This window comes from Phyllostomus discolor, chromosome 5 (genome assembly GCF_004126475.2).
Source record: "Phyllostomus discolor isolate MPI-MPIP mPhyDis1 chromosome 5, mPhyDis1.pri.v3, whole genome shotgun sequence".
NCBI lineage: Eukaryota > Metazoa > Chordata > Mammalia > Chiroptera > Phyllostomidae > Phyllostomus > Phyllostomus discolor.
The window spans coordinates 143,031,010-143,048,091 of NC_040907.2; the positions used below are offsets into that span (position 1 = coordinate 143,031,010).

The 17,082-nt window shown below is 44.1% G+C and overlaps 1 long non-coding RNA gene across 1 annotated transcript in view; it reads left to right on the plus strand.

The window, feature by feature from the left end:
* The first annotated feature begins 268 nt into the window (after positions 1 to 268).
* LOC118500851 overlaps positions 269 to 17,082 on the plus strand; it is a 54,610-nt gene continuing 37,796 nt past the window's right edge. The window contains exon 1 of the long non-coding RNA XR_004903435.1: positions 269 to 623. This is a non-coding gene — a long non-coding RNA (uncharacterized LOC118500851). The remainder of the gene's footprint in view (positions 624 to 17,082) is intronic.

Sequence of the window (17,082 nt, forward strand, 5' to 3'; positions counted from 1 at the left end):
CCCACAGTCATAAAACTTCCTGATGGGGAAACCAACTAGTTGATTGGAAGGAACAGGTCTGGTGCCCAAGCCCATGTTCTTTCCACTAAACCACGGAGTCTCCTTAGAACAGAACGAAGACTCCCCAGAGAGTTTTCAGCAGCTTTGTGGAACCGCTTAGAACCCTCTGAGAAGTTAGCAGCCGTAGGCCCTGTGGTGGTGTGAGAGACCGGAGCAGCTCGGTGCATCTTCTTTGATTCCACCTAACGGGGAGGCAAACCTCTGGCTTCCCTCGTAGAACCCCGCTTTTGAAGTGTCTATGTTTTCTTCATTCAGAAGAACAGATCAGCATCTCTCATGCAGGCCTGGCTCCGTGCCCATCTCACTTTTGCAATGAGTTTAGCAACATCTGCTTTGCCCATTAAAGTGATTTTTTCTCTTCCTGGCCCTGAGCCTGTGTGCTTGCTGCAATTGATTACCAGCAATTTCCTTCCCAAACCAGCGGGTTCAGTGAACTCTAAATTGAATTGTTGCTCGCTGGTCTCCTTTCCACCAATGTGTACGGCTTACGTGCAACATGGTCAAGCCACTTAGTTCCTGAATCTACAGGCTTATGGTTCTGGTTAAACACCGGGGAGGACCTGGTGAGTGATATTTCCCATTTTTGCACGCAGTGGCCTAGGGCTGTGGTCATCTCTGGGTTTCTCAATTTCAAGCTTAAGGTGGGAGGGTGGGGGTGAAGTCACCTTGCTTACAGCAAGGCTGTTCCAATGCTCACACTCTCCTTTCTTTCAGTCCCATTGAGGCACAGACGGCCTCAGATGCAGCTAAGAGACATCTGAGAAAAATTCGTTCTTGCTATAAAAGCAGCAATAAAGACCTCAGGATGGGGTGCATCACGTACCCTTTTGAAGGAAGTTGTGGGTCTCCCCACGTGGCTCAGGCAGCTTTTCCTAGTAAAGCAAAGCCCCCAAGGAAGCAGAGCCTGTGTATTGGCCTGCATACTTTAAGATGCATCTGAATGTTACCCTCCTAAGAGCGGGCCCTGAATCCCGCAGCCTCACCACGTCCCGCACACTTTGGTCACCACACATGTCGTATTTTACTGCATTTGTCTGCTTATACAGAGGCCTCTTACAGGACTCCTCCACCAGTCTGTGAGCTCCTCAGTGCTGGGGCCCCATTTCTCAGTTGCCTCCATATTCCCAATACCTAGCAGAGGGAGCAACAAAGAGTAGGCCCTCAATAAAAGAAGATTTTAAATTAGTACTTTGCTCTGAGCTGTTCCTGAAACGTCTCTCTTCCCTCACAGCTGTGGCAACTTTACAGAAGGACAGCGAGGACTAGCTGGTTATTTAGAGAAGTGGGAATCAGGAGTCTTCTCCACCACATAGTCCTAAAAAAAAAATCTGAAGAACCCATAACTACCCAGACTGCTGCTGTTTATTGGGGCACTTCATTTAAAGCTGGGTGTCTAAAACAGAAAGAGGTAACAAATGACTTGATCCAGAAATAGTGACAGTTACTTGAAGTCATTTGAGCCATTGCATTTTTTGTTTCTTTGAGGAGACGTTCCCCCGTTTCTACCACAGCTGCTGACAGAAAACCCACCTGCATCGGAGCAAGCACTTCAGCGGTGATCTCCGCGAACAGGATTGCTAATACCCTATTCCTGCAGACCTCTTTCACAAACGTCCTTGGCATTGAGCTCGAGACTCTTTGCTTTTATTCCTGGAAGAGATCTCATCTATATTATTACCATAACGCGACGTATTATACAGATCAGAGTATTCTAAAAAGAATGGCATGGCTTGAGGCTGTGGGACCCCTATGTCTTAACCAAGTAGATTCTGAGCTGAACTTCCAAAGATTTAAGGGATTCCTAGGATTTTCAGCTTCTAGAAGGGCCTTAGGTATTATTTAACCCCCTCACATTGGCAGGTGGCCCTGTAAATCTACTGAGGAAATGGGCTAGTAAACTTCAAGGGAAACTTCACTGGGCCTCACATAAAGATATGAAGTTAGGGAAAGGACAATGACCTTTTTTAAGCGTTGGGAACCTAACAGAGGAAAGGCCAGAGAAGTGTGCCAATTGCCTGCTGTTCCTCTTCACAATCCATGTATCAGATGCAGTTAAGCCTGGTCCCTTTTCCTTCTCCAGTGCCCTGCAGCAGAGAGGGAGGGGCCTCAGCCCCCCACCCCCCTGCAGTTAGACGCCAGGGGCTGTGCTTAGTCCTGCTGTTTCGGTTCTGCTGCCAGTTCCCCCAGTCGCTGGGATGGAGAGCACGTCCTTCCCCTTTCCAGAGTTTCTGCCTCAAGTTGAACAGGACTTTTCTAAAAGAGATGGATCGCTCTGACATCCAACTCATCCAGGCCACTCTGAATCCAAATTTCCAGATTGCACAAACCATTAGGGCTAGGGATGCGCTATCGTTTACACAGAGCTAACAAAACCTCCTCCATCAGCAAATCACCACCATTGCCACCTAAATGTCAGTTCGTTTAAATGAGTGCTTATCACAGAGCAGGCACTGTGTAAGCACTTAACATACTCACTTTCATGTTTCCTTACATAGCTTCATGAGATGGGTTTCATAATCCTGTTTTACCAAAGAGGAAACTGAGGCTCTGAGAGTTAAAATTTTTTAGGCAACAAGCATTTGTTGAGAGTATTGGGCACTGTGCCAAGTGCTGGGGAGAGAATGGTCAGTGAGATGCACACAGTCCTTTCTCTAGGAACTTCGTAGGTAGCTAAGCGTGACATAACCAAGGCTGGAGCTTCTATTGGCTGGATTCTAAAGCGCGCCTTAGACTGTCCATGTAATTCCTCATAGTCTAGGGCACCCCTTGGGGACCTGCCTGGAAACTCAGCCTGTTCAGCATGGATATTGGGGAGGCAAAACGTGAACTGAGTTTATCTTTCTAAAGTTACACAACCATGAAGCGTAAGCTCACTTGGGTAAGGACCACATCTGTCTTCTGCAGGGCACACAGTTGTTCCCAAATAAATCTGCATTGGAGGAAAGAGTAGCAGCACTAGCATTTTGGGTTTTGGACTTCTGCCTGAGAATGGTCCCCCTAGGCTTACAGTGAAAGCACATTAAAACCCATGTAGTGTGACAGGCCACAGAGGAAGTCTTTGAGCCCTTTACGTGTAATGGGTTTAATTCTTCTTTTCTCTCGATTTTCACACGCCCTCACACTTCCTGCTCTTTCCTGGGCCTGGAAGCGGAAGTACTGAAATATTGAGACAAACTGTTCTTCTGGTTTTTAGAGGTTGGCCGAAATCAGGAAGGACAGGAAATCAGAAAGCCTGCTTGCTCTGGGTTCTTTCTGTCTAGGAGACAAGGGCTGGGTCTTGGGACCACTTCTCCTTTGATCTGATTGCGTTCAGCAAGACCAGCAAAGGAGTTGATCTGAGTTGCAACATCATTGTTCAATGACAGGTCCATTACTATTCTTTTGACTCCATTTTCCATCTGTAACTGAAAGGGTATGTCTTTAATGGGAGACCATGCTTATATTTATTTTCTGATTATAGATTTGTGTGCATACTGATTTATTCATCCAACAAATATTTATCAAGTACCTATTTTAGGCCCTCCATGAAGAGTTCTCCAAGCGCCTACATTTTAATGGGGGAAGCAAAGTAAATAAAATATGTATTAGGTTAGAAGGTGAAATTGCTATGGAGGAAACTAAAGCAGAAGAGAGGGATGAGGAGTGTTAGTGATACTGCAATTTTAACTAGGGCTGTTAGGGAAGTCCTCAGAAAGAAGGTAATGTTTGAGGGAAGATCCGAAGGGTTGAGGGAGAAAGCCGAGTGGACATGGGGGAGAAGGATTCTGGACAGAGAAAAGAGCAAGTGCAAACGTCCTGAGGCTGGAAGCTGCCTGGGCCATGGCCCAGGGAGGGCAAAGCTGCCAGTGTTGCTGGAGCAGCGTCAGCAAGGGGAAGAGCAGAAGGAGATACTGCTAGAGAGGAAATGGGGCCTTGAGAACAAGGGAAGTCTTCTAGGTTGTTCTATGACTAAGAAAGGGAGCCTCTGGAAGGTTTTGAGCAGAGAGGGAACATGGTCTGGAAAAGCCATGTTAAATGAGCTGTTCTGCAGCAGCACTGGTACTCCCCACTGAATGGACTATGCATGAGAAGAACCACAGGAGGATGGATTTGAGATTTCGTAGAGCATCCCGACCCTCCACGACGAGGTATCACCCCCATTTTAGTTGAGGTCAAGGGGACTGAGAGAGTTTGAGTGACTTTCTCAGGCCATTAGCCATGCAGCTAGTAAGTGGAGAAGGTAGGCATCACAGTTTTTGTGCGCCTCTGGCCGTGTGCTCTCTGGAGGCTCTAGAGGAAAATTCACTTCCCTGCTCTTTCCAGTGTCCAGAGGCTGCCCACAGTTCTTGGTTTGTTACCATTTCCTTCCATCCCCAAAGCCAGCAACATCGTCGACTCTCTATGATCCTTTCTACCCTCAGTCTCTCTCTCTCTGGCCCCAGCTAGGGGGAAAAAAAAGTAGTTCTCCACTTTTAAGGATTGGGCCCACCCAGATGATCCAGGATAGTCTTCTCTTTTCAAGGTCTATAACTTTAATCACATCTGCCAAGTTTGTTTAAAAATATGTGTGTGTGTGTACATGTATGTATTTATATATATATTTAAACAAATATACAAGGTCTGTACAGAACGTATCCAGCCATATAATATGAAAATTGGAGACATTTATTGAAGAAGATACAAGATACAAGAAACATTGTACACAGGGCAATGACACCTCAGTCCCTTTCAAAGTAGGCACCTTGGGACCTCACAAAGTTCTCCCAATCACCATCAACTGTCCTGTCACATGTTCCCGAATCTCACTGATGGTCTGAAATCCCTTGTTTTGAGAAAAGCCAGAAGTCTCAGGCACCAAATCTGGGCTGTAGGGGGCTGAGTCACTTGGGAGATTTGATGTTTCACCAAAAAACTCTGCACAGGATGTGATGCATGAGTGGGCACATTGTCATGATGAAGCTGCCAATCACCAGTTGCTCATAGCTGCGGCCTTCTGAATAATTTGAATAGTTTCTGCAGAGGAATGTTCAAGCTTAGTGCTAAATTTGATGTAGATTTGTTGCTCTACTTGCTCAGTCATTTTGAATGCGATGGCCACACAGCACACATGCTCACTCAGTGGTGTCTACCACCTCTACTGACTAGTACAATGAGGTTGTCATTGTCCGCACACATGCATTCCAGTCCACTCTCCTTGGCTGCCAGGTTGCATTGATGTCACACAAACCATTCTTGTTGTATTAACAATGGCTGGACTTTTTCTGGACAGACTTCGCATGTGGTAGAGTTACAAGCCAAGGCAAACATTTATAAGTAATATAATATAAATATAAATGCCTTAGAGGCTCACATTAGCCTAGAGAGAAGAATGTGGTCAGGAGAAAAGGCTAGGGTAAGTTAAAAGAACAGAAGGTCAAAAATGATAATCCTTATTTTAGAAGAGAAAAGAGCTATATCCTATCTGTGTATTCACACAGGCAAATCTAAGCATAGCCAAAAATCAAGATAAACATACCAAATGGCAATTGTTCATTACATGCAATATTTAATATTTGTATTATATCATAGAATGCATTTGATATGTGTCATTAATAAGAATAGTTACTATAGACATACATCAGTCGAAGGAATAGGAGGGCTCTAGTTGCCTAGTTATCCTTGAATCTTCGATCCATATCTCCCACCTTTGATTAATTCCCAGGTCCTAGAGATTCTGTCTGTAAAGTCATCATTTTCATCCCCAAACCCATTCTTTCACTCCCCTAGCCTCTCCTTCCTGCCCATTTGTGGCTTAGTTTTCTCCAGTGTAGCTCCAGTCATGCTGTAAACTCTCCATTGCTCCAACCCCATTTTCACTACTTTAAGTAAAATATCCTTAATCTGCCCCTCAAGGCGGGTTATACGATAATCCCACCTAATCATCTGCATGTGTTCTACATCTCAGCTAGCGGGACAGAAGGGACCTTCTGCTCACACTGCCTGATCTCTGTGCCCTGGCCCAAGAGCTTCCCCTTCTCTGGACTGTCTCCCATCCCCCACTCCCTCTTTTTCTTGGGTCCTTGAAATTCTACCCATCTTTCCCGGGCTTATCTCAAATCTCCATGAAGTCTTTCTTGACCTCGCCCAGCCAGCGTGACTTATCCTTCCTTTGAGCACCTTCTGTGGGGACTTTGTACCTCCTCTCTGGAGCTTATCCCATTTTACAGTTATTTACATGCTGGTCTTTTCTTTCCTACTACATTATACTCGTTAGACCAGGGTCTAGGTGTCCTGTTCATGAAGTTCCCCATGACATCAACACTCACTCAGCACCTTCAGAATGGTGGTGGAGCTGTTGCCAGTGCTTACACTGTCAGAGAGGCAGTGTTCACACCATAGCAGCTTAATCCATTATTGTTAGGGTGAATGAGGGGAGCAAATGCCCACTGAGGGTACTGAGAAGCTTTCTATCTTTGTGGATCACATGCATTTTTATTTTCACACTCATTATCTCAGTGATTTGGAAATGTCAGTTCTTTGAGGCCTCTTTTCCTAATCTTTTTGCTCTTTCTTTATACCACCTCCAATATCATTGGACTTAATGTTTTAAAAAAACTGACTCACCATTGCTATTTAGCCTTGTCTTAAGCCATAAAATTCATGACAATACTAGTGTGATGTGATACTTACACATTAAGAAATTATAAAACAATGAAAGGAAAACATCTTCACTACTTACTACTACAAGGACTGTATTTTGCAAAATCTTACCTGAGACTCTGATCGGTGAAAGGACTTGAATGAGGTCACTGAGCTGTTCTGTCTCTTTCCACTGGGCCGTGTTTCCTCGAAATACCTGGAAATGGTACAGAGCCCATGACACTGCAGGTTCCATCAGGACAGGAACCAAGCCTTTCTCCCCACCGTTATGGCAGGCATTCTGCAAGTATTCGTGAAATCAATGCAGAACAGAAACGTGCAAGCACACGTGCACATACACAGACTTGCACACCCACATTTGAATTTCAAGTTAGTGGCTGTCCGTGTTTCAATTCACTCTGGACCGTCCTCCTCCCATTTTCCTCAGGCTTGATTTAATGGGGTGATGTTAGCTTTTCATCACCCCTACCTTTGGCTTCACCTGTGAACCTTTGCTGCCTCTGCAGCTGCCCTGTTGGGGCCAGTTGGCCCCTGACTCGTTGCTTCGCCTGCCTCCTCCTTTGGGGCGGCTCGCTGGCTGCTCTGCCCACTCATATCTGCCACAAGCCTGTGAAGCACTTCCCAATATACAAGGCACGAGAGTTGCTTCGTAATTCTACCCAGGCCTTTTGATACTCGCTATGGCCAGTCACGAGAGCATCTGTCTCCAAGAGTCTCTCAAGTGTCTTCACAGAAGAAAACAGTTGCTCTGAAGTGATACCACAGGCAGGAAATGGGGCCGTGCCTGTGTCACTCCAGAGCAACAGAGCAGCTCCAATTCCCTTCCTCCTTGTTTCTCACAGCCCCCGCCTCTCCCTCAAAAGGAAAATGAACACTAAAATGATTTAATAATTTTGTTCACCATTCACTGTCACTTCACATTAGATCTGGACAGTTGCAAGAGCTGATGCTTGTAAGTTGGAGGTGGATTGTAACAGAATTTCTTCAGGGCAGCACTCTGTCTCTGTCCTTCACTGAAGAAGTGAGTTCTCCAGGAGTTTGACAGGCTGTGGGAGGGGTTGCCTGGATCACGCGGTGAGAGCCATCTGCGGCACTTTCTGCTTTCCCACCCGGAACACCGATGGGGAACAGAAATGGAGAGGGGAGGCAAAGTTAGGCCTCGGGCTCTAACAGGGGCAACACTCATGGGCTCTGAGATTAGAAAGAGAGAAGTTTAGATTCTAGTTTTGCCCAAGTTAGCTCATGGGATCTTGAGCAATTTACTTATCTTCTCTTTGCTTCATTTTTCTCATTTGTAAGCGGGCAAATAATGCCTGTTCCTTGACATTGCTCCTAACATGGGTATATTAGAGGCAAGACACGTCATCACAGCATATGGCACAAAGTGGGTACTCAAAGTATTAGCACCCTTTTCCTTCCCACTAAATATCTCTGCATCACATGCAACCACATTATTCTGGCATCATTAACGTTTGTGATGCCTTCCAATATTAGGAGCTCCTGAAACTGAACAGACATATGTGAAGTGGCTTAAAAATCTTTATGAGACTGTGGATCCAAATGTGCTGCCTAATCGAGGCTAAACTCTGATGTCCTGTTTATAGGAGGATTCAGAGCCCTGGATGGGACACTCAAGGTCTTTGGTGTAACTTTCAGTTTAGAGACTCTGTAATGTGGTAGGTTTTGATTTCAACTCGTGGATAGGTAGTCATATAATTTATTGTGAAACTAGGAAACATTTTTAGAGGGTTATTTTTATTTTTTTTAATTAAAAATTTAAATAATATTTTAAAATTTTCAGTTACAGTTGACATGCAATATTATGTTACTTTTGGGTGTATAGCATAGTGATAAGACATTTGCCTTACAAAGTGATTACCTTCATAAGTCTAGTACCAAACTAGGAAAATTTGAGAGTGAAAAAGAGCACTATTAAAAGTTACAGCTGCATAGGAGGTATAAATTAAGACTGTTTTGGGCAAGTGGGGTATATTTTTATCCTAATCAGGGTCCACACATTGGTCTCCGAGCTCTGTGCGAGTTGTAAGCCTCATGCCTACCTGGCTTCTTTGCATTTTGAATCACGTCGGTTCTTTCCCTCTTTGGCCAGTGATTTTCATTACGTAGGCCCTTCTTATGGAAGGAAGGTTAAATGCATGGCACTATGCACTTGTAAATAACATGTCTGTTACATATGGGACATAATGGGACAAATGAAAGCTGGAGGGTGAACCAGAACAGGGTCCAGATAATCCTTTGGCTCCCCCACCCCCACTCGCTCCCCCTCCCAGCATGCAGGCCTGCAGCCTCTGTGACAACCATATGTGGAGGGAAGTAAGAGGCTGGGGAAAGGCCAACCAGCTGTGACCCCCAGAAAACCCAAGCCAAGTTTGACATCTGTTCGTGGTCTCAGTGGCTGGCTCTGATGTTCCAGATTCACAAGGACAAAAATTGAAGGGAGACCTTTCATCCCCATGGCCCTCAGTTACCAAGTGCGCCTCTCATATGTTGCTGGGAGCCAGGATGCTGCAGCAGGCAGCTTCAGCTTTACAGAGAGCACTAGCCTAATGGGGGATGGGGACCTTGAAGGCAGGCTCTGAAGCACTGACAGTGAGCTTGAAGTTACTCTTAGAGATGTGGGGAGGTAACAAAGAAGGAGCTCTGGGCTTCTTCTAACCAGCAGATCTGGGTTTTCTTCTCTGCTACAGAGGAACTTTAGTGTCCTCACCTGGAAATTGAGAACAACCTACCTGTTGTGCCCGCTATCCAGGGTCATGGGGAAGATAAAGTGAGACAATGGGAATGGAAGTAGCTTACAGACTACAAATCTTCATATAAATGTCAGGTGGCATCCTAATTGGAGACCCTGAATTCCAAGCCCTGAACTTACAGAAGAAAATCTGGGATCAGGGAGGTCAAGAGTCTGGCTCAGTGTGGACAAGTCCCTTTATAGAAAGGGATGTTGATGGCATATGTGTGCTGGCGGAGTGGTTGGCTGAGAAGGTAACATTGAAGAAAACTAGAAAACTGGGCAAAATAATTGTCAAGGAACTTAATTTAAGTCTGTGTTAGATGAGATGAGAAAAATGATTCTGTGGTTATTTTCTCAGGCAGAAGGGCTGCTCACATCTTCCTCATCTCATGAACATTTCATCTGAATCTTTTCATCTTGAGGCTTTGAGGCCTGAGCTGATTCAGTTAGTAATCCACCTATGTCATTCTCTTATGAAAAATGCTCCTTCAGCCTGTCTGCTCTGCCCCCAACACTAACAGAGGTGAGGGGGTTTGGGTGAGGATGGAAAAGGTTATGAGGGTCAGCGAGGATCTATCTTAAGAAAGAGAAGGTTGAGGCAGCTTCACAGAGCAATTCAGAGCACAGACTCTGGAGCCAGACTGCCTGGGGAATAACCTCAGTTTCACTGCTCTGCCAGCTGTGCCTCCTCAGGCAAGTTACCTAACCTTTCTGTTTGTCAGTTTTCTCATCTGTGGAATGAGAATATGAACAGTATTTACACCCTAGGGCTGATGTAAGGTATAAGCAAATTAATATATTTAAAATGCTTGGAAAGGTACCTGTCACACATTCAACTCTATTTACTTGATTATTAAATAAAAATAAAATACGTAGTGTGTAAAAGATGGGCATGGGTTAGAGGCAGTGGAGTGTAGTAGAATGATCGTGGGCTTTGGGTGCAGATTTGCATTTGAATCCAAATTCTACAACCTTTTCCCATCGACATTTATATTTTTCTAATTATGAAACACAAATGTGTTTAGACAAGACAGAAAATACAGAAAGCCAGCAGGAAGGAGACGGAGACCAACCCTGATGCTACCATGTGGAGATGGTCACTGCACAAGTGTTTTTGGAAATGCTGTTTGCATTGGGGTTTAGTGCCCCTCTGTGTGCACACTCCTCAAGGAGAGATCCAGGGACCATTTGAGGGCAAGGAACTGTGACTACCTAGTTGATAAAAAAAATTTTTTTTAACAGTGATGAGACCCTTGATATGTAATTCAGAGCCCTTAATCTATACACTTTTTACAGCCCTCTGTTCCTGACTTTTAGGAGCTCAGTTTTCCAGTGATGCAGCATGCCAAGCGTTTAGATTGAAACCCATAAATTTCTTTTTCCAACTTCCCTGCTGTAATTACTTGGCCGCCCACATCATTATTGCCAGTTGCCAAGTGTGGCCGGTGAGTGACAGGTAGATATTTGTGCCTGATGTGGGTCACGCTTTTGCTTGGTCTGAGAGTTTTTGTTTAATGCTCCATGAGAAGGCCATAGATAGGTAGCAGAGTAGGAGTAATAGGAGAAATCTACTGGGCGATGAATTGGCAGCCCAAGGAAGGTTGTAAATTAGACTGTCAGAAGGGGACTTTCTGGCAAACTCAGTGAACAAACACAAGGTGTGAGGTGGCCAGAACTCGTAACAAGCTAACTTTCTCTCTCACTGGTGGTTTCCTCTTGTTGGTCTTTTGGTGAAGTGGTTAGACGTGTTAACTATCGCCCAAACAGAATCTGAACTGCTTTGGGGTTGGGGATGCCGCGGTGGCCAGCAGCGGTGAAGAGGGGTGGTGCAGTGCGCGGATCCACAGTCGGAGCGCGTTCCGTGGGCTTGGGCATCGATCGATGGCGTAACCCAGTGATTTTCAACCGGTGCGTGGCAGCACACTGGTGTGCCGCAAGAATTTTTTAAACATGCAATACCTGACTATTTAGTCAGGGGCAGTGACCTCTTTTCCCTCAGATTGTCAAATAAAAAAATGACAGCCGCAAATACAACAATAGTCATCTGGTGTGACGGAATCAAAATGATACCTATTTTTTTGGTCAGACTGGCCAAAAATACAATATATTTTGTGGTGTGCCACAGAATTTTAGTAATTGGTTTATGTGAGCCACGAGATAGAAAAGGTCGAAAATCACTGGTATAACGGAATCTGTTCCTGGGCCCCATCCTTGAGCAATGGCACCTGGACGGTTTCCCTGTCGTTTTAGTGCCTTCAGTGGGATGGTTCAAACAACTCTCTGCTCTCAGCTTCAGAAGAGGGGAGGGCCTATACTATAAAATTATGACACTGACATCATAGAAACTTTAAGAAGATTTTCTTTCTTCTCTCCCATTTAGTGGATAAAAAAGCCTGATATGCATGGTTAATCCACTTGTATAAGTTAACTTCCCCATTGTAACCACCTTCTTTAGTGCGTATAACAGCAATTCACACCAGTGTCACACCTAGAAACAGGCCTATTTTCCCCACTAAAGCCTGTGTGGGGAAGCACCTACTTTAATTAGGGTGACTGAACATTTGGGCTTGCCCAGGGCAGCCATAGTTTATTATGCCCATTGTCCCAACCAATGAATTCTCATGGAGCCCCATTTCATTTTCAAAAGTGTTCCAGTTAGAATAATAAATTATATGAATGAAATCAGGGAGGAGCCTCCCAACAGACAGGGCTGCTTCCCTTTTCATATCGTTGCTTTGCTCCGAAAACTTTCCGAAGCTCCTGTCTATAGACTTTTGGCCCTGGGGTCATGGTCTGACTTCTTAAATTTTTCCATCAATATTGGCCAGGGGCCACTGCCTCTTCGAATATTGTTTTTCAAACTTTTTTTCTGCAGCAGAATCTAGTTCTTCATACAAAAAACTAGAGGCTCTGATGTTTAAAAAGGATAATGTGGAGCATGGCCTTGCCGAACACAGATTTAAATCCACTGTCAGGGCATACGCTACCATCAGTTTAAAGTGTTGCCACTTTATTTATTTTTTTTATGTTTTTCATTGCTTTTCGACAGAGAGGAAGGAAGAGAAACATTGATGTGAGAGAGAAACATTGATTGGTTGCTTCCCGTGCACCCCTGGACCAGGGATTGCTTAAGGCCAGACTGGGGATCACAGGGTCCTGGGCCAGGAATCGGACCACAACCAAGGCATGTGTCCTGCCCGGGAATCACACCTGCAACCCTTTGGTTACGGCACAGCGCTCCAACCAACTGAGCCACACCGGCCAGGGCATGAAGTGTTGCCACTTTACAGGACACAGGGAAAATACTCTTGTTCCTTAGTAAAGTTAGGTTAGTGACATAGTATTTATTTAAGCTTGGCACAGGTTAATTATAATTAGGTTCTTAAAAAATATTACCCAGGTTTCAGCCTCAATTTTTAGTTAGGCTACTCCCATGGCCTTGATTTTGCAAACTCGTTTGCTATCTTTGTTTTCCTCTCACAGAACACGGCCTAGGAACAACCATGCCAAACACAGCTACCCTGGACCCTGGTCATGGTAATTCCCCGATCTCACCTTTTTCTTGGGGGCCTTCGGCTTAATTCTGGATTTGTGGTTCCTCCTCTGTAACCTTATCCTTTGTCCAAGGCTGAAACACTATTCCAGCAGGCTATTTTGTTTTCCCGTCTCAAATGTTGAGCAGACCATACTGGGTCCTCTCTTCTCTTGAATTCTCAGTTTATTTTAAAGTTCTTAATGTCTTTCAAAATGTCTGCATAGAATATCAATGCATTAAAATCTTTCATTCACTGAATCTCGGGAGTCTCTTCCCATTTTATCAGCTCTATTATTTTAGACATCCTAGCCAAATACAATCTTTCATCAGAAATAGCCACACATGTCCTGTTCCACACCTATATTTCAACTACAGTTGACTGGCCTGCCTGGCAACCTCCACCAGTTCTCAGTGATTCTGGGGATCGGGTTATTTTCCTTGGCACAGGTCCAAAAACATTGAGGCTAGAATTCAATATTAACCTGGTCTCCCTAGGATGTCATTAAGAGGATTTAATTACTGAAACACTAAAGGATATTGTCATAATACAGCAATTTCATTCAAAATGGACTCTTGCCCAAGACCATGGTGATAGTCACATTTTAAGGTTCTGGGGGTCTTAGGGCGGGGGTGGGGTAGAGGGCCAAATCAGGAATAGATGCCTTTCTCTGCTTGTTTTTTGTTTATCCCAAAATATTTCTAATGAAGTGGGGTTTCCAACAGTCAATTTGAAGTACGAGTAATTATTTCTAGGTGCACAGAAATATTCCAATGGAGGTTTTTTTCTAATCAACTATTACTTGCTCAGGACATTTGTGGAAAAGGAGCCATTTGTACTTTGAAGATAGTATGCATTCATATATATTGCCCATTGTATACAGAAAGTTGGCTTGCATTTTTAAAAAAGATAATTTTCATGTGTTTAGTAAATTTGCATCGTATACTTCCTCAGACTGAAACTTACACACTCCTGTATGAAGAAAGAGTCAGATAATTTCAAACAACAACAACAGAGTTTTTCAACCTCAGCATTATTGACACTTTAGACCAGATTATTCTTTGTTACTGGCGGCTGTTCTGGGCATTGCAGAGTTTAGCAGCAGCCCTGCCTTCTACCCTCTAGATGCCAGTAACACGTTCTCCCCGACCCAGCTGTGACAACCAAAGATGTTTCCAGATTATGTCAAATGTCCCTTACAGAGCAAAACCGCCCCCGTCAAGAACCACCGCTTTTAAAAGATGAGAAAAGAGGCAAGAGAAAGAGCTGGAGACAGAACAGCTCACGGTGCTGCAGTGACTTCAGGTCCTGTCCCCACCCATCAGCAGGGACAAGGGTCGAGTGCTGGCCCCCTGGCTGGCTGGGGCAACGTGAGCTGTGAAGATTTCTTCCAGCTGATCTGGGGCCTCTCCTAACTTTCTCCTTTTATGACTTTACTCCATATGGAAAGCAGGCAGAATTTAAAATACTGAGTAGCTGGTATTATTTTTCTTTGGGGTAAAACTAATAATTGAGGAATGTGCTTATATCAGTTGGCTCTTGCTACTTAACGATTAAGTCCAGAGGTTGGTGGCTAAAAAAGACATTTATTATGGCTCATGCGTTGGATTGGCTGGGGTTCAACTGGACCTGATGGGGCAGCTCTGCCTCTCATTGTAGGTCTGTGGGTCACCTGGGGCTATAGCAGCTGGCCAAACTCTGCTCCATGTTTGTCTTATCATCTCCCTGGGAACAGTGGGCTACTCGGGACATGCTCATCTCATGGTGATGCCAGAGGTTCAAGAAGACAAACAGAAACACATGAGAACTCTTAGGGCCTAGGCTCTGAACGAGTACACCCTCACTTCTGCTTCATTCTATAGACCACTGCAAATCATGTGGCTGAATCCAAAGTCAATGGGAGGGAAGATACACTCTGGGAAGAACATGGTAAAAGACATATGGATATAGAGACGGGTGAACAATTGGGGTCAATGATACAATCTATCACAGTTCATATTTTGCTTTCATATAGTAGTGTTTTGCTTTCATATAATTTCAGGATTCAGACCCTTTATTTTGCTGGACACCTCTGTAATGACAGAACCATTGTAATGTAATCACAGGACCATTCCAAGAATAGAATCATGTAGTAAGGAAGAGTGAGCCAAACAAACTTTCTAAAACTTTATTTTAACTCCAGTTAACTCAAACTCGTATGAATTAAACAGCATTATAATTCTGTTAGAAAATGGATAAAAACTGGATTTGCTTGAAATGGAGGCAGAGAGGAAAGATATTTTCAAAGATGTTTGTGAGATTAAGATGCAAAAACACTAATTTGTAAAGATTGGCAGATTGCAGATGTGTTGGCCAGAGGAATGTTGAGTGAAAAATCTCTGGAATGTTTTAGCAACCTTTTAAATTTACTGCCAGGAAATGTGTGTGGCTTGCCTTCCCTGCATCATTTCAAAAGCTCTCTTGTACATCCAGTCCAGCCTAGTGCAGGTAGGGAGGTTTGGAAACAGTGATCAGTGAAAGGCGTTTTCTGCAGCTGGGCCTCAGCTCCAGCCTGACCAAGCACAGTTAATATGTAACCCAAATCTGACCACTTCTTTTATGTTTACATTTGGTTTCGGTATTATTTTTAACTGGTGAAAGAGCAGTTCAAAGTCATCTTTTTTTTTCTTCTTGGCACTTACCCATAATCTCTCAAGGCTCAGTAGCGGAATGGCAGTAAGTCACGTCAGGAAGAGATTTGCATCTGGTGGATTTAAATACCACTGGCCTTATTACACAAGTGAATGCACCGAGGATGGATGAGTCAGTCTGCACAAGGACAAGACATTATATCAGAAATAATATTTAATTGTTTCCGCTGACACCCTAGATTCAGAGGATGATCTTCATGCTTGGCATAATTCATCAAATTCATCTTCATGCCACACACCTACAAGAAGGGTCAAAACCAAACAAAATAAAACGAGAACAAAACGCTGACAATGACAAGTGCTGGAGAGGAAACGGAGCAAAGGGAGCTTTCAAATGTTGCTGCTGAGAATGACAAATGGTTTGGCCACTTTGGAAAACACAGTTTTGCAACTTCTAATTAAGTTAAACATATGCTTTCCATAGGATTCAGGCATCCCTCCCTCAGATAGCAGATAGTTACCCACAAGAGATTAACACTATTTTCACACTAAAACCTCTACATAAATATTTATAGTCACTTTATTCACAATCTCAACATATTCTTTCATTGGCGAGTGGGTAAACAAGTTATGGTTCATCCTGCAATGGAGAGTTACTCAGCAATAAAAGAAGCAAAGTGCTGATATATGTACTAACATTGTATTAAGTGGAAGAGACCAGACTCAAAGGACTATAAACTGTGTGATCCCATGTGTATGACCTTCTGAGAAGGGCACACCTGTAGGAACACAGAACAGCTGTGTGGTCATCAGGGGTAGGGGTGGGGCTGTCCACAAAGGGGCGTGTGGGAACTTTTGAGCATGATGGGCTTGTTCCCATCTTGATGTGACAGGGTTACGCAACTGTATATACATCAAAACTCACAGAATCATGTGCAAAAAAACATGAACTTATATACCCCAACAAGGCCAACTTTTAATAAAGTATGTGGTTTATTGTCTCTCAGAATTCCCCTGGTCAATGTACCACACATATTGGGGTGGTAATCCAATTCATAACTGCTTCTTTGGAAATGGCTCCCTGTCCCAGTCCTTGCTGAGTGGGGGTTTAGGTTATGCCTTTTCCAGGTGATTCCACACCCTGACCCCACTTGATAGGACTGTGGGTGTATATCTACCCTGAATTAAAACAGTAACACGCTGTCTTTGAGGCTTTGCTGTAAAAGACATGGAAACCTCAGTCCAGAGGGTGTAGATTTTGGCTTGCAGATATGTTTTGTTTGGCCCGCACAATGTTTAAAGAAATTGAATTAATGGCCAACATTAAAAATTGGGAGATTTCACATAAAAATCCAGATTTCCGGTTTCTCTTTAAGGAATGGGAGGATTCGGTAAAAGGGACCCAAATTCCCGCCTGGAGACAATGGCTGGAGCAGAGATCCTTTGACCCTGTCACACCAGCGTGCCCTCTGCATCTGCACAGCTCCCG